The 24,689-nt window shown below is 49.5% G+C and overlaps 1 long non-coding RNA gene across 1 annotated transcript; it reads left to right on the top strand.

Moving 5' to 3' along the window:
• Positions 1 to 1,796: 1,796 nt before the first annotated feature.
• Positions 1,797 to 6,660, top strand: LOC116578428. The gene is made up of 5 exons (XR_004280874.1): positions 1,797 to 2,979; positions 3,293 to 3,386; positions 3,867 to 3,967; positions 5,817 to 5,944; positions 6,374 to 6,660. It is a non-coding gene; the product is annotated as an uncharacterized LOC116578428 (long non-coding RNA).
• The last annotated feature ends 18,029 nt before the right edge of the window (positions 6,661 to 24,689 follow it).

The raw sequence follows: 24,689 nt of genomic DNA, 5'->3' as shown, positions 1-24,689 counted from the left end.
TATTGCTGCATTCAAAATTACTCCCAGACCGAGCACTTTCAACCAACAAATCTTTACTATCTAACAGTGTTGCTGAGAGTCCGAATCTGGGAGCGAGACATCACCAGCCTGTTGCAGGTGCGGCCACCCAAGGGCTATGCCACCCACTCCAAGCCAGCCCTGTCGCTTACCTGACCTCGCCTAACTGCCATTTGTCCTGTCAGGGTTCCCCGCCTCCGCCCCTACGCTGCTCTCCACCATCCGTCGAGTTACCAGCCGCGGTGAGCTTGGAAAATGGCAAATCCAACCTTGTTGCCTCCTGCTTAAAAGCCACCCAAGGTTTATCATGGCTCTTAGAATAAAGTATAAAAAATAAAAGGAGGGGTGCGTGGCTGGCTCAGTCGGTTAAGCATTGGACTCTTGAGTTCATCTGGGATCCTGATCTCCTGGGTCATGAGACCAAACTCACATCAGGCTCCCCACTCGGCTCGGGTCTGCTTGAGGATTCTATGCCCCTGCCCATTCCCCCTTCCGTGCTCGCCTAAATAAATAAATAAATTAAATCTTTAAAAATAAATCAATAAAGTAAAAGTCTACACAGCCTGGCAGGTCTAGCCCCTCCTGAAAACCCTGTCTCCCCTCCTGGCCTCATCCCCTCGCCGTCTGCGGTCCAGCTCCATCGACCTCCTCCCAGCCCCTCCTCCGTGCCAAGCTCTGTCCCACCTGGACTCCCTCTAACTGACACTCCTTCCACACACACTCAGCACACACACATTTACATGGGTGCGTGTGCACACACAAGACAACCTCACAAACCGTGCTCCGCTTGGTTCTGTCTCCCAATGCCCAGCCAGTGCTAGGCCCTCCATAAGTGTTTGTTGAACACACCATCTTTCATCCCTCCTATCGATGGCCAACGTTTCTCCCTGGATTGTGGTTTGTCTTTAACTTTATTGCTTCTTTAGCCGTCAGAAGTCTTACATTTGACGTAGTCAAATCCATTGGCCTTTCTTTGGGGATTTCTCTGTTGCTTGGCACACAGAACATTCCAGAGTTTTGAAGAAGGCCAGGTGCCTGAGCAAGGGCCCGAGTTTGAGGAATTCAGCTTAGAAGGAAGCGGAGGCTGACAGCCTGGATGGAAACTGGTGGAGGGAGTTCCGTAGGCGGGTGAGACCAGGTTCAGAAGCAGCAGGGACAGGGCTAAGCATGTCCTGGGCACTGGATTCTTGGCCTACATGTCTCCATGGTGCTCACCAAGTCCCTAATGGGTTGGGAAGGTTATTAACACCCTAGCATGTCAAGAGAAAACAGGTCAGAGCCTCCCCATCTGCTAGGCACTGATTTATGAGGTAAGAATTAAAGGACCAAATAGTAGTTTATTAGATAGAGGCTCTGAGTGTGTGTGTGTGTGTGCGCGCGCGTGTGCGCTTGTGTGTGTGTTTTCACATGCTTACATTGTGTCTGAGAGAGGTTTCAGCCAGAGAACAGGATCTCTGAAGAGCCCGAGTGGAACGTCTTCAGACGGTCTTCATTAGGTCCCCTAGAGACCGCAAGCACTTGTTGTCTCATCCAAAACCCACCGATGGGGCAAGAAGAGGCTGTTCCTGATCAAGATGTGTGTGTCCTTGAGGGCCGCAGCCTAGCCTGGGTTTCTGCCGAGGACAGGACCGGCAGGCTCTGGCCCTCCCGTGCTTCCCCACCCCCGAGCTGGGAGAATTATGGGCAACACCACGGGTGGGCTACAGTAGCTGTGTCTGCAGGCGCCCTTGACTGTTTCCAGTTTTCAAAAAACGCCTGTGAACTGCAGCCGTCCGGGAACAAGGTGCCGCCGGTAAGCTAGCGGGGTGGGAATGTCAATAAGGGTGCAGCTCAGGTCTGCCCCGCCCTCAGCCCAAGGTGACACGGGGAGAGGGAGATCTAGAACAGTCCGCCCGGGACAAGTCAGAAAATAATGGTGATACAGTGACTCCCAGTTGTTGGCAGACTTACTACAACTGGAGGTAGTAGGTAGAACTCATATCCCCACCTTACAGATAAGAACCAGCACTAGCAGAGGTTCTCTGATTCAGTCAAGGTCACCCAGCGGCCTGTAGAAGATCAGGACCCATGTTGCCTGGCTCTAGGGCCCGTGAGGGCAGTCCAGGTGCCCTGTGGTCTCCCAAGCCATTGTGGAGCACAGGTGCCCATGGGCTGGGGACAGGCACACAGAAGGCAGGCCCAGGACCTTGGTGTCCTGCAGCTGGGGTAGGAGCCTGATGCAGGGAGACGGACTTTGATTCCAGAAAGCAAGAGCTTCTTGGGGAGGTGGGGATGAGGCTATTCAGACATTTATTATAAGACGAGTTTCTCCCCTTCCCCATCGCGGGGCTGGAAGAGGACTATTTTAGGAACAGTGAGAGCTGTGTGGGTTCCAAACAGTTGGCGGGGAGCCGGTGAAGCCAGGTACGGACAGAGCTGGGGAGCACTGGAAACCATGCCCATTAGAACAAAATGTTACCCGTGAGGAAGGCTGATGGGGTTTGGGCTACGCGACAGCTGGCAACAGGAGGACACAGGACAAGGTGCCGATCTGGGCTATGAGAGGCTCAGGCCTGCTGGGGCCTGCCTCCGCTTGCCAGGAGATCCCGGCTGCCTGCCTGGAGAAGGAGGCCGTACAGTGTGGGCTGGAGGCAAAGCGGGGAAATGGTATGGGGAAAACAGCCAGGCAGAGACCCCAGACTCCCTTCCCTGGTGGTCCACCCCCCCTCCCCCACCACAGGAAGCCGGTCAACATGGTTCCTCTGCTGACAACCTCAAAAGCGTAAGACTCCGGGACGGGTCTGTGTGTCTGTGTGTGTCTATAAACTTCCCCACTTCTGAGCTGGAACCAGGACTTATTTGGCAAAGAATGTCATCCTGGGGAAGGAGACTGACCGCCCAGAAACAGGAACGTGTAGGTGGTTTCATTTCTCAGAGCTCACGATATGGTTTATTTATCCAAGGCTCTGGGATTTTTCAAAGGTAAATAATGGAATTGTTGAAAGTGTGAAAATGCTTACTTGTGCAAATTTTGAGGGACTCTGTACATATAAGCCCAGGGTCTGTGTCAGCTAAAGCTTGTGTGTGTGTGTGTGTATGTGTGTGTATAAATACTGAGGGGAAATGTGAGAAAACCAAGGCTTATATCATTTTTTGAAGAGAATTTTTCTTTTTTGCAGAAAAGAGTCATGTGCTCTGAATTTTCACTGGAAGGGATTAGAAATATGACTTGTGTTAGTAGATTTGTTTTGGTTTAATGAATTGACTTTATTTTTTTTTTTCCGAGTGGTTTTAGGTTTACAGAAACATATAATGGAAGATATGGACTTCCCACGTACCCCTCCCCCCCACACCCACTTCCCCCTTTGCTGATATCTTGCATTAGTGTGGTAAGTCTGTTACAGTTGAGCCCATATGGGTGCATTTTTTTTTTTTTTAAAGATTTTATCCATTCATTTGACAGAGATGAAGCACAAGCAGGGGGAGCAACAGAGGAAGAGGGAGAAGCAGGGTTTCTGCAAAGCAGGAGCTTGATGCGGGGCTTGATCCCAGGACCCGGGATCATGACCTGAACTGAAGGCAGACGCTTAACCGACTGAGCCACTCAGGCCCCCATAATGCATTGTTATTAACTAAAGTCCATATTTCCATCAGCAATCACTCAGTGATCACACTTCCAGTAGCTCCCTCAACAAGGCAGGTGCCCCAGCCCGGGGCCTCTGGCTCTATCTCTAGCAACTCTGCCAAGATGCGTTTGCCCCTTTGGGCTGGACTGAGGCAGCCCCTCCTCAGCAGCTTCATCTGATCCCCAGGAAACACTCACCCTTCCTTCCCCCCAGCAAACCCCCAAAGCTGCCCCCTCTTCCCAGCCCCACCCTTTAGGTCTTCCATCCAGGAGTCGGATGCCCCGCACTCTGAGTTCCAGTGGACGCGTACGAAGCATTCAAAGGGGTTGGCCTCCAAGCTTAAGGTAATGGGCAGGCACCCCCAACCTACCACCGTCGTGGGGGTGTGGATGGGGGGCTCATGGCACACCAAAGCTTTCTCTAAAATGCTTTCTCATCCAGCTTCCCACCCCTTCCTATATACCTAGGAATCATGTCACCACATTGGTATCTTGGTCCAACAGCCAGTTCTGAGTCAAAGCATCTATTTGCTTCACCCGGAACTCCCTTCCCATATCCTTTTAATGGCATCAGGACTTCGTGCCTAAATGACATCAAACTCATACCACCATTTTTACTGTGGTTGTTCTCGAAGGCCTCTCGGCCCAACCATGCTAGCACCTGCTTTCAGCCCTCCCTCACCCAGTTGCCCACCCTCCCTCAGAGAACCCCTGGAACCAGAGTCCAGAGAAAGATTCATAATGTCTACCATTTTGGTGGTAATATCTACCATTTAGCAAAACATTATGCCCATCATTTTGTATGTATCATTTCAAATAGTCCCATAGCAATGCTGTGACATAGGTACTAATATTATTCTCACTTTACAGGAAAGGAAACAGGAAACCCAGAGAGGTTAAGTAGCTTACCCAAGATCACACAGCCAGGGATCAGAAGGTCAGGATAGGATAGTCCAATGGAATTTCATTTTGGGGTCCATCCCTCCTCCCCCATCAGCCCTCATGGTCCTGGGGGACACTACCGTCCTGCAGGGGAGGACCACGAGACCAGCAAAGGATACTCCCCAGAACTCAATCCTCGGTCCAGGAGACAGATGTGTCTGAGGCCATACAATCAGAGCACTGTTCTGGATGCTACTATTTCAGCTGGACTTGAACTTGCAGTATCGGGTCTGGTGGCAGCAGGCAGCCACTCGGAGGGGAGAGCCCTCCTGAGATTGTGGTCAACACAGAGGAGAGAAGCACAGTAACCTGAAGAGGGGTGCTGGTCCCCGCCAAGCTCCTGGGCCCCTGCATTCAGCTCCACGCACACTTGTCAGACCCCCCTTCCCCTACTAAACTCAAAAGAGCCAAGTTGTCTCCAGTCAAGAGCAAAAGCAGAATCCTGAGCCCCTGACACTGGGCCAGTGCTCTTAATCCATTGTCCTACCCTGCATTTGCGGGAGGGGCCTAAGACGGAGAGCTAGGCTCTAGTCACATTCCAGTGTCTGTTGGGATTTGAAGGGTCCCAATAATTAGACTCCATGACCCTTCCTCCCCAAGTTGTGAACCAGATGACGGACTGGCAATGGAAACAGATGGTGACCAAGACACCAGCTTTATGACTGTGGCAGCTGGGGGACAGTGTGGTATAGGTCAGCAATGACAGCTGGTTTTCTCACACTGCACCCCAGCCATGGGCGTGCTGCCTAAGGTCCTCCCCAGCCAGGGGCCCAACCCGACAAGGCATAGTGTAGGGCGCAGAGGAACCAAGCAGAACATGCCCCTCCCCTGGGCGCTGGCTCCCAAGGAGCCGGGAAAGGGCTGAGAAGGCTTCCTGCCCTCCCACCCCCATCCATCTGCCCTCAGCAATCAGAGAAGTCACAGCTCCTCCTTTGGGAGCAGCCAGGGAAGTCGGGTAGAGAGAGAGGCCCAGAAGTCAGGTCTAACAAGCTCCTTCCACCTGGAAGTCCAAGTGAGATCTGAGGACCCTCCCGTCACCTTCCTGGAACAACTGAGAACCCAACGGAAGCTTAAGTCTCACATCCGAAGTGGCGTTCTCTTAGCTCCAAGTTCTTGACCTTGGTACTACTGACATTTGGGATCAGATAATTCGGGGGCAGGGAGGGGGGCTGTCCTTACTGAAATTTCTTTGCAGTATCCCTAGCACCTCACCATCCGCACTTCCAATCATGACTGTCCTAAATGTCTTCAGCTGTCCCCTAGGGATGGACCTGCCCCAGGCTGAGAAGCCCCATTTTACCTGATCACAAGGAGGAGGAAGAACCACCATCCTAGACGCTCCAGCTGCAAGAGCTAGAGGAATGCACTGAGATTGGAAAGGTAGGGACCGGGGCAAAAGGAGAGTGCCTCTGTCTATCCGGGAGGTGTTTCTGGTGCCGGGAGTTGGGGGCGAAGTAGGAGCCCAGTTCTTCGCTGGTGGAGCAAAGAGGAATAAATGTGGGGCGTACCCGCTGAAACAGGCAGGACGCTGACCCCACAGGGCAGCTGGGGGATTTCAACGAGGGATGGGAAGCATCCAGAGATAGAGACAAAGGACAGCAAAGCACCTTCCAGAGAGTAGTCCCTGGCAGCTGTTACCTCCCTGGTGCCTGAAGGTACAAGGGCAGGAACTGGCCTTTGGACATGAGCCTTGGTGTGTTGCTGTGGGTAAAGGAATTCAGCCACTGCTCCCCCAGCCCGTCAGATCAAATAAACATCCTGGCCTCACCCTCCATCTATCTTCTCATCTCCTGATGGCGCCTCCCCAAGGCCAAACCCAACTGGAAGCTGGAAGAGAAGAGAACATGGCAGCTACAAGCCACAGAGTTCCGCTTCCCGGAACACAGAGCAAGGCGGAAAGCGGGCCTGGGGGCAAGTGGGGAGTGTCCAGTGCGCACACCAGGGAGAACATTGCAAGGTTGGAAGCGATGGGTTAGAGCCACACAGAGCTACAGGGACAGATCTCAAAAACATGGTACTGGGTGAGACAAAAAAGATAAATAACCTAACACTGTTTGTGTGTCAAATGCATGCACCTAGGGGCAACTGGGAGGCTCAGTGGGTTAAAGCCTCTGCCTTCAGCTCAGGTCATGATCCCAGGGTCCTGGGATCGAGCCCTGCATCGGGCTCTCTGCTTAGCAGGAAGCCTGGTTTCTCCTCTCTTTCTCTCTCTGCCTGCCTCTCTGCCTACTTGTGATTGCTGTCAAATAAATAAATAAATAAATATTTAAAAATAAGATAAAATAAAATGCATGCACCTAAAAAAAAATATATACAAAATACAAAGCAGCAATACTCTTTTCACAAGGACACCTACAAAGAAAAGATTGACTTGCTGGAGTATTTGCCTGTGGCAGGAGAGCGGGTACAGAATGGCAAAAGGCACTGTGGATAAAAGAGAATCACAAACAAAAGAGGCGCCTTGCATGGACTAGTGATAACAGATCGACATGAATTAGGCCTATGATACACTCAAATTTCTGCACAGGAAGCTGAAATTGGGTGGGGGGTGGGAAGGGACATAAAAGCAAAGGAGGAAGGGGGACAGGAGGGAAGCAGGCTGATCTAGGAAGGGGCAGGTGGCCGTGAGCAGGAGCTGTCCAAGAGCTCCCACCCCTGCTCCAGAGGGGCCCCAGCACAGATGGGGAACTTTCTTCACATTTCTATGATAACAGAGAACACGTCAAGAGATTGTACAAGGTTCTCATTTCCCAAAACGATTCCAGAATTTTAAGGCCACTAAGCTTGACACCTTTGATTTTGGAACAAATTCAAGTCCAAAGACCCAAATCGAGCCTCAACTTTGCTTCCAGCCAGGCGTGAATCATCCAACAGATGGTGGGTGAGCTGGGCGAGCCCTGGGGGCTAGAGAGGCTCCCGAGACAAGCCTTGCCAAGCTAGGCAGTGGTCCTTTTCTGACAGGGGTGGCGGGACCAGGGGCCGTGTGGGTCCCCTTCCTTCTGGCTGCAGGGAGTTGTGACTCTGCACGTTAAAGCAGTGGGTGGTAGGGGGAAGGGTGGCATCTGCCAGACAAGGAAGGCGGGACTGGAGTCTAGCTCAGCTTCTCTTCCCCTTCCGTCTCTCAGGACCTCCCCCAGCACCTCCTTTTGGCTGCTTCTCACCTTCAACCCTCCCAAGAAGAAAGGGTTTCACTGGATCGATCAGTCACCATCCAATATGGAGACTCCTGACTGAGTAACTTCATTGGTTCTGCCAACATTAGCTCAACCGGGGCGAACTGGTTCTCTTGAAGCACAAAGCTTGGTAGCACAGGGGCTTTGTACCTGCGCAAGTGACAGCTGGCAGATAAAGTGGGTCTTAATTTTGGAAGCATCACCATATTAGTCTATGAGCCCCTTGCCGCATGGCTGGGCCCCACTAATATGGCCGAAACCACCCTCTCCTGTCTCTGGCACCAGGCTCAGAGCGGAAGGCTCAAAGGGTCCTCCTGGTCCACACTTGGGGACAGAGTTTAGTGGCAGGCCCATCTATTTTTATCCCTCTAGACCGAACCAGACTGTTCCATCTAATGTTTCATATCCGTAAATGCTCAGGCTTTATTGATTCCCACCCAAACACTGTCCTCTAAGCCCCCAGGGCAAGAATAAGGTAATGACACTTTTGCCCAACAGTGTCCAGGAGGACTTGGTGACCAGTGCCATCCGGACTGGTCTTTCTGGGGGGATACAAGCCAGGAAACTAAAGGCAGGGCCTCCCCAGAGCCTCTCCTTCCCAACCCTGTCAATTGTATCCCCTTCTTCAGGGCAAAGAACCAGACCTCCAGAACCACAGCAAGTAGTAACAGTGAAGACGGCCCCTTGAAATATGGTGTTGCCTGTGGCTTTCAAAGGAATGAGATGGAGAACGTTAAGAAAGGAGGCTCCTGGTCATATTTTGTGGGTGCTGGAGGTTACCACAGAGACATCAGCAGCCCTGGTGAACACCCCCCCCCCAAATCTTGTAGGTTCGGGCATTCACGAGCACTGTAGATTTTACGGAGTATTTCAGAGCAAAAACTGGGCAGGGAGAGTGGGGGATACATCACTCCTTCCAGACAAACTCTTCAGATTTTTTTTATCACCCACGACCCTTCCTAGCCCCTGGGTAGGGGATGCCCGCGACTCTCTTCTCCATGCAGCCCCTGGCGGTTTTCAGGGCCCCCACTTCCTGTTTCCTTGATCCTTGCTTGTTTGTTGGTCTCTCTAATCTTCATGAAAGCTAGGTCTGCACGCTGACCCATCTGGGGCAGGACAGCGGGGGCATGCTGTCAGGGTCCCCCCATGCAGGGTGAAGCTGGAGATGCACCGAGCCCTCCCAGCCCACCTTGCCCTTAGCCTGTTCTGAGGCTTCTGTCCCAGAAAGAGAGGAGAGAAACCAGGGACAGAGAGAGAGCATCACCCAACCCTCCGATGTCTCCATGGGACCCCTGCGCTCCTCACCACCCCACCCTTCCCATTTACCTCACTCTTCTCCTGCCAGTCCTGACTCTTCCCATGGACCCCCCCCTTCCAGGGCTCTCCTTCCTTTCGTGGAATAGTTTGGCTTCTGTCTGAGCTTCTAACCATACTCCTGCCTACTTCCCTTTCCATCACATTACTCAGGAAACTCCACTTACCACGATCAGCCTTTAGACCCAGCCCTGAGGTCATCAGAAGGAAGGCCTCTGATTGGCCACTATTTGTCACATGTCCACCTCTTGGAACAATCATTGGGTCCAGGAGGATCTACAACTAAGTGAGGCCCAGCCTGATACACTTGGCTCCCCTCCTACGCAGGAGTGGGAGGGGCTAGTGATTGACAGCAGCCCACCAAGAGCACAGGGAATCAGGGTCATTTGCTCCAAAACAAAGGGGTTATGTTAGCAGGAGAAGGTTGGTGAGCACAATAATCAGTAGCTACCCAGCCCTTGGGCTTCCCTTGGAAGTAGAAGTAGGATATGGGAGAGGGGAGGAAGAGCCTCCCTTCTTACCTTCTCCGCATCACCCTTACTTGCGATCAAAAGAATCTATCCTGTTCCAGAAGCATTGCAGGAAAAAAATATATCGTTTTTGCTTTTAGTTTTAATACCCATCTGCTTTGCTAAAAATGTTTTTTAAAAAATTTTAAACTATGTGAAAGTTCATTTGTTTTGAAATTCTACAGGTTAATTCTTAATTTGACATGCCTTGAAAGATATGCTCTCTGGGGCACCTGGGAGGCTCAGTCAATTAAGCGTCCCATTCTTGGTTTCAGCTCAGGTCATGATCTCAAGGTGGTGAGATCGATCCCCGTGTTGGGCTCCTATGCTTAGCCAAGAGTCTGCTTGAGATTCTATCTTTCCCTCTGCCCTCCCCAATCCCAAAAATAAATAAATAAATAATTTTTTTTAAAGATTTCATCTATTTGACAGAGAGATACAGAGAGAACACAAGTAGGCAGAGAGGCAGGCAGAGAGAGAGGGAGAAGCAGAGTCCCCAAGCAGAGAGCCTGAGGCAGGACTCAATCCCAGGACCCAAAGATCATGACCTGAGCCAAAGACAGACGCCTAACCAACTGAGCCACCCAGGTGCCCCTAAATAAATCTTAAAAAAAAAAAAAATGCTTTCGCTGGTTTATCCCCTCTTACGTCTTCCACGTAAAACTTCTGAATGACTTACTGCTAACTGTCACTGGCTTCAGGAGTTAACTTAGTGGCTCTCCAGGAAACAGACGGACCGTTAACAGTCTGACCACAAAATTATCGGCCGCCGGAAGAGTTTAGGTCCTTGCCACCCTGACAAACACGTCTCGCCCCAGTTCCCTTCCCACAAGGAAACTTCTTGCTTCATCTGATGACCTTGCTTCTGTGGTTTCATTTGAGCAGCAAGCGCTTGTCTGAGCAAGCCTGTTTTTTCATGGATGGCTGAAGCCCGTTTGGGAAGAGGTGAACTTCATGAGAGTTAGGATCCAAGACACGAATGTAATTAAAATCACATTGTATTTCTTGTTGATTGCTGAAGCAGATATTAAGAAAGTCTTATCTTCAATAGTACATTTAGAATCCCCTGTCCTAGAAAATTAGTTTAAAATAATAGCTCAGAAAAGAAATATAAAAAGCTCTCATGCCATTTATTATTAATGTGATTTATGTTAAGTCTCTCGGCGGCATGCTAAAAACGTGCCAATAAATTAGTTCAAGAAGTGGTGCAAAGGGGCGCCTGGGTGGCTCAGTGGATTAAGCCGCTGCCTTCGGCTCAGGTCATGATCTCAGTGTCCTGGAATCGAGCCCCACATCGGGCTCTTTGCTCAGCAGGAGCCTGCTTCTCTCTCTCTCTCTGCCTGACTCTCCGCCTACTTGTGATTTCTCTCTCTGTCAAATAAATAAATAAAATCTTTAAAAAAAAAAAAAAAAAAAAAAGAAGTGGTGCAAAATTCAATATTAATGAAGTGTTCAAATAAGCACTGACTATACCACAGTATAAGTTTGTAAATATTTTCATAAGTAATTTCCATTCCATCGTGCACAGGTAACACTGCACCCCCCCGCAAAAAAAGGAAAAAAAATCCTCATGAATTTATACTGAAGCCTTTTTTTTTAACTAATAAATTCTCCATTTCACAAATTTAATCTTTGCTTCCGGTTTCTAAAAAGGCAATAAGCCGTTAGTATTGGCACGCGACTCCATAGATCACAGGTCAGCCCTACATGGCAGACGACAGAAAGCTCGTGTTACATGGCTTTAAAAAAAGGAGAATTTGTTTGCGTGTTTGACTGCAAAGGACAAAGGAAATGTGACTTCAGGCAAGGTTCCATCCAGCAGCTGGAAGGATGATGTCACCAAGAACCTTGGTATCTTTCTGCCTCTCCCCCTCTGGGGGTTGTGATAGTGAGAGCCCTATCCCTCACCCCACTGCGGCACCAAGGCTCTCAGTCGCCCAGCTGTCAGGTGGCTTTGACCTTTGATGGCTCACGACCCCTGTTTCATACTAGTAAGCCCTCAAATACCTCCTAGCCAAATATCATCCTCTGCCTCACCTGAGGATGCATGGCCTCCCAACGCATCAGGGCAGGGGTACAATGCCGAGGCCTCTTGCCTGAATTTGAGACAGCAGAAAGGCCACCTCAGGGAGCCCCAGAGCTCCCTGTGGGACCAGCTGAGCCCTCTGCTACAACCTTATGTCAATTCCCCTTCCTCCTCTGCTCAATCCTTCCTGGTTTGCCTTCTTACTGCTTGCCGAGACCCCGTTCTTCTGAGACCACTCCCCACTGGATTTCTGGCTTGCAGATCTCCATCCCAGAATCTGTCTCCAGGGACCCAGACCTGGGATAGCTGAGGCTTGGGAAGACTTTACAAAGGAGATGCAAACACCAGTTTGGAGCTGGAAGGCGGAGCACAGCCGAGTTAAAACTCTTCGCTGGGGCTGCACTGGGATGGGATTGAAATGGATGGGAAGGCGCTGGTGGAGGCATTTCCCAGGCATTTCAGAGGTGGGAGGGAAGTAGGAATCACATGGCTGGACGCTATCTATGCTTAAAGAAAAGCAATGAAAGTTTGAGGACTGAATCATCCATTTAGGCAAAAGTGTGAAAGTTTCCTTGGCAGCAAGTAAAGAGAGACTCTTATCTTCTGCAGATGGGAGGCAGAAAAAGCTAAGCTGGTCTGGGAATTCACCGGAAGAGGAAAGGAGCTGCCACAGGCAAGATGGCCACAATGGCGACCCTTCTCACCCACCCCCTTCGGGAATGGACACCTTCCTCAAGAATGCCTGTTCTCCCTCTCTGGGGTCCCTGCTATAATTCTGTCCCCACTCAGCCCTATACCAAGTACACCATCATGATCCAGCTACCCAGTGCCTACCCAGCGCCCCTCTGCCATGATGGAAACATGCCCGACATACCCAGCCATGCCCAGACCTCCACGGCCCAAGTTTGGAGAAGCTAATGAAACCGTGAGCCCCTCTGCTGACAGGCAGGAGGGCCCCTCTGTGGCCCCAACAACAGTGTGAAAACCCAACCCTGGGGGAGGAAAAAAAAAAAAAAGAATGGAGCTCCAAAGCCAAATTCTCCACCAAGACAAGTCTGCTCTGCCAAGGTCATGCCCCAGTAGAGGAGGACTGGGACTCAGAGACTTGGTATGGGAACATCTGGGTCTATGCTCTCAAAAATCTTGGGTCTCCTGGTCCTGTTGATCAGAAGTGCTTCGTCTTCCCCATTTAGGGCTAAAGTTCCCCGTTCTTGCTTGAAGATGGTGCAGGGGTCTCTCTCTAGCACAGTTCTCCCATCCCTCTTCTGGCCACCAGACAAAGAATACGAGTCAAGCCACCACAAAACCCAGCCTGGGCAGTGCTGGGCCTCCTGCTAAGAGAGGAACAGGCCTGCACTGTCCTCTGCAAGAATTACCAGACCATGCCACCGTGTCCTGGCAGGAACCAGAGACTAGACCTGAGCCTTGGTCCTGAAGGATGAGGGCCACAGGGGCAGAACAGAAGAGGTTGATTAGAAAAGATTAAATAATATGGGAGCACTCTGCTGCGATAGAAGATTTCACCCCCTGGCACCAAGAGAAAGTGCTAGGATGGCTTTTGAGAGCCTGGAAACAGCAATGGTTCAAACCAAGTGAAAAAAAAGCCAGAACTGCTGGGGCAGGTAGTAGAAGCAAGGACCACATGGCTTAGAGAAGAGGGTCTGTGAGGCTGGATAATCCTGCAGTGAGGGGTAGGGTGGATGAGGTGGAAAACACCCCCACTGACTGTTCTCAGGAGAACCCCTAGGACATGCTTAGCTTCTTTAAGGAACTTCTTGTTGGCTACCTCCTCCGTTGGCCAGGGCTGAAGACAGGAGATGCTGCTATAGAATGAGTTCCCTGAGAGCGGCAGGGATAAGAGGAACCTATAATAATAGAGACCAAGTGGTAGGCCTTGACTCTGGGAAAATGGGCACAACTCTCCCAGGAGCTGCCAGGCCAGAAGGCAGCCAGAAGTTTGGAATCTCAGAGAGATTGGAACTGTTCCCCACGGAACTGGGGAAGAGGACATGGTGTTCCCAGAGGCAAGTTGGATGGGCAGAGAGAAAGAGCGTTGCTTAACTTATTTAAAAATAATCAGCTGCCCCAATAAAGAGTCATGATCTTTTGTCCGGTTCTCAGGCTAAGGAAAGACCTAGAACCCACTGAATAAAGAAGTGCCCCGCATCACCAGGCACGTGGTAGGGTGAGTATCTCCCATCCTTCCAGAGGAAGAAGTTGGGTGATTGCTTGAGAAATCACACACTGGGGAAAGGGGACCACGTAGACATTTGGGGAACTCTTGATCACAGAGTCCAAGTGGACATTTACCCAGGGACCTGAGGTATCATCATGGCCCTTGGCAGAAGCAGGACATGGAGATCAGGAAGTTGTCCTAGTCCATGGCCAGCTTTCCATAGGGCCACCAGGTCCATTGACCCAACCAGTATGTGTTTTCCTGGCCTCACAATATATAATCGGGATCGACATAGCTGAGAGTTGACAGAATCCTCACTTTGGGTCCTTGCCCTAGGGGTAAGGGCCATGACAGGGAGGCAGGAGAAGGGGAAGCCCATGGCAGTCAACAAATAATTCTGTCTCATCAGGGTAATGGCAGAAATGAGTGTCACCCTTCAAGACCTAAAGGATGGTCTCATCGTTTCTACCATTTAGTTCCCCAGTCTGACCCTCTGACATCCACCACTATTAGCTCCATGCCTCCTGCTTCTACCACATCCATAGCCACCTTGGGCTGGAGGCCATGGGCTTATAATCAGATGACAGGAGAAGAAAAAGACAATGTCCGGTTCATGGATATGTTGGCTTGGCATGCGGGGAAAAGCCACCAAAGGATGAGAGCTGCCCTGGAGCTCTGCTCAGGAGTGTCCTGGAGCTGCAGAGAGGAGAAATCCTCCCCATGCTCTGACCTTCAGGTGGTACAGCTGGTCATCCGCTTTGTGCGCAAAGAGAAGTGGCCGGAAATAGGGATGCACGTGATCAGGGGGAATGGCATATGGTTTGGCTGGTCGTTCAGGGACCTTGAAGGAGTAGCACTCAAAGATTGGGAAAAAAAGAGGTCTTGGGAAAGGCATGTGGATGGGCCCGTGGGAGGGGGCACAAGGTGTGAAAATTTTTTTATCACTCATTAATGTGATCACCGAGAACCTCACGGGGGCTGGGGTGAAGCCAGTGCCTCTCAGGCCAGAGAGAAGGGTAAGAGGGCAGTGGGAGGCAGAAACAGCAGATGCCCACAGATTTGTGTGGGGAACAAGTGGCCAAGAAAAATGTCCCTAGATTCTTACTTCTAGGACGGAGCTGAGAGATCGTTGCATCCAATCTCTCACCAGAGAAGTAATTAACCAGCCCCATTTGGACACTTTCAAACAGGACATTCATTACCTCTCCCTGTTTCTCTTTAGGACATCTACCGACATTCAGCAGTGTTTCCTCATGTGGCCTGTCGGGATTTCCCCTTCCTACCCTCCACAGGAGGGCACCTACCCTCCCCCTCGCTTTAGGCCCCATGCCAACCTAGGATATATATACAAGAAAGTATTTTGGTAAGACAGGGGGAAGTGACAGATACTTCCTTCGCAGAATCACTCAGTGAAGTGCCCTGCGAGAAGTGATCCATTTGGGGACGATTTCACTGCTCAGTGTTTGCTCAGAGGGAACTAAAACCTCTCCCTCACACACAAACCACCTCCACTTCCATTAAGAGAAAAACCAGAAAGAACCATCTGATGGACAGCCTGGAATGGGGAAGCAAATGGATAAAATAAAATGGCCTGCAACTGGTTGGGGCAGGGGCAGGGAGAGGAGGAAAAAAATAAGCAGAAACCAGAGAGGGAGGCTTCAGATGTCCACTGGAGGGCTTCCCCCCAAATAGATTAACTTTCCTGAATCTTTCTTGAGGCTCCAACTGTAGCACTGATTGTCTCATGAGACGGTTTTTCTTTCTCCTCCTTCCAAACTGAAGGGTTATACTTACCTTTAGCTTAACCTGGTACTAATTATGTCTGAGTATAACCCAACTTCTCCTGGTAGGGCCAGTTTCAGAAGAAGGCCAGCATGGCTGTTGCCTGGGAGAGGGAGGACCCCTTGGCCTTAATCAGAAAAGCAGTGCCAGCTAACTCACATGTCCATAAGAGACCCCGCATCTTAGAGGCAGGATCTAAAGGACCCCCACTCCTGCCAGAGTGGGCAACACCCTTGGTGCAAATTTTAAAATACTGTCCATCAGCCCCCAACCATTTCTGTGGTGTATTTCTTCCAAAATGCAAATTTCAAGGTGCAGCCGCGGCTCTGATGCGTCTCCCTGAAGGCAGCAGCTGCCCTCAGCTGAAATTATGAAATCAAATCACACGAGGGGAAGGCTGCTTACCCAGGAGGTGAGACTTATTTTATTGTCTAATATTTAAACAGTTTAATATGCGTCCCAATGCATTGTCTGAATGGTTCAGAAAAGACCATGTAGCAGATAGACGTGTAAGTCCCTCATTTTTAATGTTAGGGATTCATATATAGATTTCATTGACAGAGCATCTGTTTTTCCCCATCTACAAGTAATGTGTTTAGAGAATGTCGGTTTGAAGGGGCATCCACGTCTCTTGGGTCCCCCAGCCCCTGGCTTTAATAACCTGTGGGTACAAATTATCACTAATGCCCAAACCACAAAAGCTCTTTGCTCTGGCCTGCAGCGCCCCAAATGCCCGGCCACTCCTCCTCAGCATCTCTGAATGAAGGACAGCTCTGTGCCCAAGGACAAGCCTCCCTGTCTGAACCTCCTCCCCAGCCAGCCACTGCCCACATATCCCCTGGAAGCCGGGCCCTGCACTGCATCTACCTCCGGAGCTCTGCAGCGGTAAGGCTTTGCCCCCTGTCAGTTGGTGTTTGCTGGGGTGCCCAGAGCCCTCAGGCTGGGAAGCCCCAGGATCTGGGGAGACTGGGAGGTAGAGGAAGAGAGGGAGAAGGGCCTCTCTGCAGCTCCACACCACATCCTGTCCCCTGGGGTCCCAGAGGAACAGAGGTGTGTGCCGTCTCCCCACATCCTTCAGCTTCCTGCCCACACCTGTCACCATCAAGGTTCTTAACCACAGCAAAGGAAACAGTCAACAAAACCAAAGAGGCAACCCACAGAATGGGAGAAGATATTTGCAAATGACAGTACAGACAAAAGGCTGATATCCAGGATCTATAAAGAACTTCTCAAACTCAATACACACAAAATAGATAATCATGTCAAAAAATGGGCAGAAGACATGAACAGACACTTCTCCAATGAAGACATACAAATGGCTATCAGACACATAAAAAAAGGTTCATCATCACTAGCCATCAGGGAGATTCAAATTAAAACCACATTGAAATACCACCTTACACCAGTTAGAATGGCCAAAATTAGCAAGACAGGAAACAACATGTGTTGGAGAGGGTGTGGAGAAAGGGGAACCCTCTTACACTATTGGTGGGAATGCAAGTTGGTGCAACCACTTTGGAGATCAGTGTGGAGATTCCTTAAGAAATTAAAAATAGAGCTTCCCTATGACCCTGCCATTGCACTACTGGGTATTTACCCCAAAGATACAGATGTAGTGAAAAGAAGGGCCATATGTACCCCAGTGTTTATAGCAGCAATGGCCACGGTCGCCAAACTGTGGAAAGAACCAAGATGCCCTTCAACGGACAAATGGATAAGGAAGATGTGGTCCGTATACACTATGGAGTATTATGCCTCCATCAGAAAGGATGAATACCCACCTTTTGTATCAACATGGATGGGACTGGAAGAGATTATGCTGAGTGAAATAAGTCAAGCAGAGAGAGTCAATTATCATATGGTTTCACTTACTTGTGGAGCATAACAAATAGCATGGAGGACAAGGGGAGATGGAGAGGAGAAGGGAGTTGAGGGAAATTGGAAGGGGAGGTGAACCATGAGAGACTATGGACTCTGAAAAACAATCTGAGGGGTTTGAAGGGGTGGGGGTTGGGAGGCTGGGGGAGCCAGGTAGTGGGTATTATGGAGGGTATGGAGCATTGGGTGTGGTACAAAAACAATGAATATTGTTACACTGAAAAGAAATTTAAGAAAAGAAGAAGAAGAAGAAGAAGAAGCACAACGACAAAAGGGAAAATCCACTAGAGGGATTTGAGCAGGCAAAAGGAAAAATCAGCAATCTTGAAGACAAATCAACTGAAATTATCCAGCCTGAGAAACAGAAAGGAAAAAGAATAAAGAAAAATAAAACTCTGAGACCTGCCAGGCATCATCCAGTGTATGGGGTTTTGTTTTGGAGTGATGAAAATGTTCTGGAATTAGATAACAATAAGGGTTACACACCTCCTTGAACATACTAAATTGTGCATTTTTATAAGAATTTTTTTTAAGATTTTTTTTTTTTATTTGACAGAGAGAAATCACAAGTAGATGGAGAGGCAGGCAGAGAGAGAGAGGGAAGCAGGCTCCCTGCTGAGCAGAGAGCCTGACGCGGGACTCGATCCCAGGACCCTGGGACCATGACCTGAGCCAAAGGCAGTGGCTTAACCCACTGAGCCACCCAGGCGCCCTAAATTGTGCATTTTTAAATGGTGAATTTTATGGCATATGAATTATATCACAATAAAATGTAATTTTTAAAATTAAAAAAAAATAATGTTCTTAACCAGTTCCTCGGGCTGCCCCAGGGGACACAGGCTTCTCCATTCCCTCCCTTCTCCTCTCTCACTTCCTCATTCCTGGATTTCCTTTCACATAGTGTGTGTGTCTGTGTGTCAGGAATGTAACCCCCACGAGAGCACATATTTTTGCCCATTTTATTCACCATTGTATCTTTATTGCTCCGAATAATACTTAGTGCATAACAGATGCTCAATGAACTTTGTAGAAAGAACAACAACAACAAAAAAATGGGTCCAAGAGGCCCTCCTGGCTCCTCCTGCAGCACAAAAGCCCACACCTGTGTGTATCATTTCAGACCAAAGAGCACATGTGGCCGCTGGCCCTCCAAGCCCACAGCCTGCCTTCGCTCACCTAGGGCACCCAGCCAGGGGGATGCCCTTGCCACAGGTTATGGGCTTGCCCTGGTCTTGCCACACCCGGCCTGACAAAGGAGCACAAGTCACCCGTGTTCCAGCTCCCAGCCCACTCAGCTGGAGGAAGCCCAGCCTTCCCAGCACTCCTGGGATCTGCAGGGGAGTGTCCCCACGTTCGTTTCTGCCACCTTGTGCCCCTACCGCTACTCTGCTTTCACCAGCCTCCCTGCTGCCCACGCAGACCCAGCCCGTCCCCAGCTGGGGGCAGGGAAACTGCCAACTGACCTCAGCCTCCACCCCTAACTCATTTCCTCCCCTTGCCTATCAGCCCACAACTCCTCGCGCCTTCATTCTGTTCCAAGAACGCACCCACCTTGCTCCCATTGCAGGACCTCTGCTTGTCCTGGGTCACCCAGCTGGCTGTTTCTGACCTTATTTCCTTTGCGAATGTTGCTCCAGGAGGCCTCCTCTGAGCACACTGTCTACGGGAGCCACCCAGCCCCTCCCTGCCACCTCTGCCTGCTTCATGGGCCTCACAGCACCTGTCACTCGCTGAATCAGTCTTCACCTTGGCCTGTGTGTCATCTGTCTCTCTTCGGTACATTGGAAGCCGCCTGAGAGCAAGGATTTCGTGCCATTCACCCCCGTATCTCAACACTTAAAGCGGTGCCTAGCACATAGTAGGTGCTCAAGTAAAATCCCCTGGATGCTAAACGGCAAAGAGCTTCCCTATTTGGAGTTCTGGTCCAAGAACCCCCAAGCCCAGAGACAGGAGAGGTTTTCCCTCCTCCCCGTTTCAGGCCCATCTCAGGAGCTCTGGTATTTCATGATGGTACCCGGCTCTTCCTGGCTTGCCGGAACTATTGACCCTCCTCAGGGAAAACACCACACGGGGGTATGGTCTAGCCTTAGCCCCCACCAAACGAGGCATCAGCCGTCTGGTCCAAGTTAAGTCCTGTCAGACCCAGCCAGTTTCTTTTTAGTCAAAGCCAGTCAGGGTCAGGCCTGTGTGAGCTTCCTCAGAGCCTCGACTCACGCCCACCCCGTCTGTGAGTGTGTGAACAACACGCACACACATCACAAGTCACAGACCACTGAAATCCATTCTGAGAAGCTTCTGAGTCTGTAAATCAAGGTCTCCACACCACCGCACCCCACTGACATTTGTAAGCAGACATTTAGAAGCAGACTTCGTGTTGGGGGGGGGTATGGTCAGTGACCCCAGGGTCCTCCCCAGGAAGGACAAGTGGGAGCCCGCTGGCCATCCATGGAACTCGTGTCTCCTTGTGTTCACCCTGGGTGCGAAGGGACATTTGACGCCCACCACAACCTTGCAGAAGGCAGTTCTGTCAGGTCCTGCCAGCAAGGTCTCAGGAGGCCTCGAGGCCCTCCATGCTGTACCCCTCGCCCCGCCCAGCACCCCGACACCCGTTCCTAGCCTCGAAGTGCTCCTCAGCTGCATTATCTGCCCCCTTCCACAGGTGCAAACACCCAGGAGGCTTGATTACCTGGCGACGGTTTTAGCTATTTCAGCCTCTCTGGGAGGAGATTTTAAAATGTTAAAAGCACAGAAGATGGCTCCTTGAAGTGTTTCCGCAATCAGAAATCAAAGGTGAGGAAGAAACCTTTGAAAATCAGAAGAGGCCAAGAGAGGACCACGTGCCCAGCAAATGCAGGGGTGCGCACTGATGGGAGGGGATAAGGGCACAGGAAGGTGGTTGGGGGGTTGGGTGACACATGTGGCCATTTGGGCTTCGAGAAGGGGGATGGCCCAGGAAGAGGAGAACCGAAGGGGGACTGTAAGCTGCACAGAAAGACGAGGTAGGGTTCACCTGGCGACAGCTGGCCAGCCGCGTGGAGGCCGGCCAGGCCCCTGTCTCTTCCCTCTGGCGCTATTCCCCCAGAGAAGGCTCTGTCCTCAGTGCCTGACTCATGAGGAAATCCTATCACGGTAACTGGGGGGAAAGGATCCAAAAATCTTGGAATGTAGGGCGTTAAGAAGAGGAAAACATGGAGTTTGCTTGTTTTCAAACGTTCAAATGCACATAAGAATTATGAGGAAGTGAGTAAACCTTGGCTGGGAATTCCTGGCAGGAGGGTCGCGTAGACATGGCTCTCTGGATACCATTTTCAGCCTGTCCCCTCCTCCTGCCCTAACAGAACACTCCTGAAATGGCCACCAGAAGAAGGGCAAGACTCATGTCAGCCCTGGAAACTAGCCATCCCCACCCAGGAAACTAGAACTTTCTGTCAGACTGTACCCCATGGGGCCACAGGGAAGGCATCACAAGAGAAGCCAGCCTGCTACCCCCTCAGACAGGGGACATGTGTCCAGGACAGGGTAGGGAATGCTGGCCACGCTGGGGGTTCTCTCACCCAAGAGATGGTGGGGTGAGGGCACCCCCCCCACCAAGCTTTCCTCCTACCTGTGCCTGCCCGCAGCTACCCGACCACCCCAAGTACCCCAAGTGTGCTCTGCATGCCTGGCTGGTCCCACCTGGGCACAGCCACCAAGAAGCCCTGAGAAGCAGCCGCAGGGGGCTCTCCGAAGCAGAAAAGCAGGCCACCATGCTGCCAGGAATTCCCCCAAACTTTCAATTAACTTATTTGCAATGGTGATGTCTTCTTGAGAATTTAAAAATAATAAAACTCCATTTTTTTCTTTTTCCTTTTCTACGAGTTCATCCGTGGAGATGTCACTCACTCAGCCGGCAGTGGCTCCTCAGCTCTTGCTTTCTGCCACACCTCCTGGGCCACACCGTGTCTGACGCGATCATTCTCTCTGTGTTCTCTGTTTCCTGGATTCCTTCGGTCTGAACCTGACAACCCTCTGAGAAAGATTCAGGCAGGAAGTCTTACCAACTTCCCAGTGAACGTGGCTTATTTCCTTCTTGAGTAGTTGCTGGATCGGCAACAAAACAAAAATCCCTTTCTTCTCTTCCCATCATTGGAGAAATAGGTCAGAGGAATTGGACAACTGGAGATCAAAATGCCAGGTTTATCACTGACAAAGGGACTGCGGAGAGTGGCTTCAGCTCCTCAAATGGGCTCCCTAGTGGTGGACACTTGAATTGGACAGGCTTGGCAGGCAGCCAAGCCACACTGCCCCCTGCAGGCCCATCTGAGTATTGCAGGCCCAGAGCTGCCCAGGAAATACTCTGAGAAGGAACTGAGCCGCCCGCGCCCCTCCCCACCCCCCCACCCCCGTTACCAATGAGAGAAGATATTCCTCTGAGGAGTGGGGAGGACACTGGCCCCCACCCCACCCCTAGTTAACCCCCACCTCTAGTCTTACCCCACACGGAAATGAAACCGGGGAATAAGGATTCTGACAGCCGTCCTGGGCAGACTCCTCTCTGAGGATGAGGCAAATGGAAGCTCATAGGATCTGGGAAGGTTCTGCAGCTCAAAGTATAATCATCCCCCGAAGGTTCTGAGGAATCTCTCTGGGGAAAAAAAATTTACTGCCACACAAGTTTAAATACACACACACACACACACACACACACACACACACACACATCTGAATATCAGATTTGAATTCTCAATAGGATTCCAAGGGGGCTCTGGAAAAGATCTAGAATCTATAAAAGATCATAATAACGGAGCAGAAATCTGAGAGCAGGAAGTAGAGCAGGGAGACAGAAACCACAATGGCTGGGTTAAAACCCATGACGGAGGCTGTAAATAGCAGAGGAGACACTGGAGACAATACAATTAACATGGTCAAGGGGAAAATGATGAAGAGATGAAAAGGAAAGAGGCAGGCAGTCTGGCACAGGGGATACAACCTGGGAATAATAGGAATCTGGGGAGAAAAGAGTGGGCACAGCAAAAGCAGTAATCAAAGACCTGGCAGGAGAAAACTTTGCTGGTATACAGAAAGAACTCGGTTGGAAGCTGAGCATATGTTCTGAGTCCCAAGCAAAGTTGATGAAAAGAAGGCCACATTTAGACACACTATGGCGGCATTCTCCAAAAAAAAAAAAAAAGTTAAAATTTCTGGAACATATACACGAGCTTTGGAATGAAATTGAAGAGGGAGAGAGGTTTTACTTTTCTTTCAGTATCCTTTGTTCGGGTGTGTGTGTGTGTGTATAAAACACATGCATATATTTCTTTGATAATTTAAAAAATAAGCTCAAATTGGAGGGAGGGGTGATAAATGAGGATCTTACAGACAAATGGGGGGAAGAAAAAAACAAAAGTCTAAATTAAAATGATCTCAAACTTCTCACATCATCCAGAAAAGTAAATATCATATATATATATATATATATATATATATATATATTTTTTAAACCTCAACTCATTGTTAGGAATACATTTAATTTTGGACATCTAGATGGCTCAGTTAGTTAAGTGTTTGACTTGATTTTGGCCCAGGTCCTGATCTCAGGATCCTGGGATCAAGTCCCTCTTTAGGCTCCATGCTTCATGGGAGTTTGCTTCAGATTCTCTCTCCCCCTCTTCCTCTGCCCTTCCCCCAACTCATATACACATATACTCTCTCTCTCTCTCTCTCTCTCTCTAAAATAGATAAATGAATCTTGGGATGCCTGTGTGGCTCAGTCATTAAGGATCTGCCTTCGGCTTGGGTCATGATCTCAGGGTCCTGGGATTGAGTCCCACGTTGGGCTCCCTGCTCAGCTGGAAGCCTGCTTATCCCTCTCCCATTCCCCCTGCTGTGTTCCCTCTCTCACTGTGTGTGTCTCTCTCTCTGTCAAATAAATAAATAATAAATCCTTTTTAAAAAAATAAAATAGATAAATGAATCTTAAAAAAATACATTTAATTTGTAACTGATAGATAGATAGATAGATAGATAGATGATATAAAAATTTTATTTTTTTTTTAATTTTATTTATTTATTTGACAGAGAGATCACAAGTAGGCAGAGAAGCAGGCAGAGAGAGAGGGGAGGAAGCAGGCTCCAGGTGGAGCAGAGAGCCCGATGTGGGGCTCGATCCCAGGACCCTGGAACCATGACCCGAGCCGAAGGCAGAGGCTTTAACCCACTGAGCCACCCAGGCGCCCCTGATATAAAAATTTTAAATCTACCTCTTAGATCTTCAGACATTCATGATGCAAAAATTACCGAAAAAGCACTTCAATATTTTCTATTTTTGCCTACATCATCCTATGCTTTTAAAATGCGGTCACAATCTATTAAATTGATTTGAGTTATGACCTGGGTTTGAAATACACTGATCTAGAGACACCTAAAGGAAAAGCCATGTTGTCATTCATGAACGAAGGGAATAAAAAGACCTTCTTAGGGGTGGACGTTGTTTAAAAACTAATCCCTCCCGAGTACTGTCCTTGACTAAATCACATACTCCTTTTGCAAATGTATGCTAGGACACTACAAAAAAAAAAAAAAAAAATCAGTTCCAAAATCTCATGAATGAGAAAAAAAATCCACCTTGAGACATTTACTTAGAGGGCTAGGGAAAGGAGAGCTCTCATATATTCTCAGAAGGATTCATATATTCCAATCTTCTGGCAATAGCTTTTAAAAAATTGAAATGTACATAGTCATTTCACCCTTGCAAATGTATACACAAAAGCAAAGACAGCGGTGTGGAAGGATACATGAACTAAGATGCTTCTTGCAGAAGTATGTGTAATGGGCAAATAACCAGCCATGACCAACACATCCAATAACCAGTTAATGGTTTAATAAAGGATGATCCATCCATACTAAAGTAGTACACGTCATGTAGCTATTTCTAATAAACCAGCTATGCATGTATTAACCTGGAAGGGTGTCCATGATGAAGTAAACCCAGAACGGCGTCTGAGAAAATGATTTTAAACAGCAAGTAGTTGAATAATTTCCATATGATCCCATTTCTGTACACTGTAGAGGGGGACATATTCAGGGTTTACAACTGCATACATTTACAAGAGCAGAGAGACAAATGTGGAGGGAGCAATGCAGACTGTCAGGGCTGGCTGATTCTATATTATTCAACCATAGAAAAAGAGTGAAATTTTGCATTTGCAACAGCATGGATGCAGCTAGAGAGTATCCTGCTAAGTGAAATAAGTCAGAGAAAGACAAATCGCATGTCATTTCACTTATA

Source organism: Mustela erminea, chromosome 18, assembly GCF_009829155.1.
Source record: "Mustela erminea isolate mMusErm1 chromosome 18, mMusErm1.Pri, whole genome shotgun sequence".
Taxonomy (NCBI): domain Eukaryota; kingdom Metazoa; phylum Chordata; class Mammalia; order Carnivora; family Mustelidae; genus Mustela; species Mustela erminea.
The sequence above is the reverse complement of the archived record's forward strand: the minus strand, read 5'-3'. Positions and strand labels throughout refer to the sequence as shown.